The sequence below is a fragment of the Triticum dicoccoides genome, chromosome 6B (assembly GCF_002162155.2).
Source record: "Triticum dicoccoides isolate Atlit2015 ecotype Zavitan chromosome 6B, WEW_v2.0, whole genome shotgun sequence".
NCBI classification, from domain to species: domain Eukaryota; kingdom Viridiplantae; phylum Streptophyta; class Magnoliopsida; order Poales; family Poaceae; genus Triticum; species Triticum dicoccoides.
This window is the reverse complement of record NC_041391.1, coordinates 103487597-103488172: the sequence shown is the minus strand read 5'-3', so window position 1 is coordinate 103488172 and position 576 is coordinate 103487597.

Below are 576 nucleotides of genomic sequence, written 5' to 3'. Positions count from 1 at the left end.
GCCCGTGAAAACATCCACGCACCTTATCCTCGCTCTCCTACATCTAGATCCAACACCTCCTCCCCCAACTCCTACCCCGACATATGTCTCGTCCTCATGTTCATCATTCCTATAGGCAGCACAAAGACCCTCGCTCATATGGGTGTAGTGAGGAACTCCACCTCCTCCAGTGCTTTCGCTTCATCAAAATCCACCACGATAAGGATCTCCTTCTTGAACATTCATGGTATGTCTTTTAAATCTCTGTGTTGGGATTCCCTCACGGATCGATTACACGAAGGGAAAGTAGTGGCTAAACCTCAGTTTGCTGCACCCACGCTACACCCTCGCAAGAAAACATAGTAAAATATATATTAAAAAAACTGAAATTTTGTGAGAATGATTATGAACAAATGTTATAACTGCTTGTAAAGTTTGATGGTCAAATGACATCCGAGGAGCTCTGTACAAAAAATAAACAAAACTACAAAATCTTCTTGAATAGTGCACATATATTTTGAGTTTTTTACAGAGCTCTTCGGATGTCACTTGACCATCAAACTTTGCAAGCATCTAAAATATTTATTCATAAACATT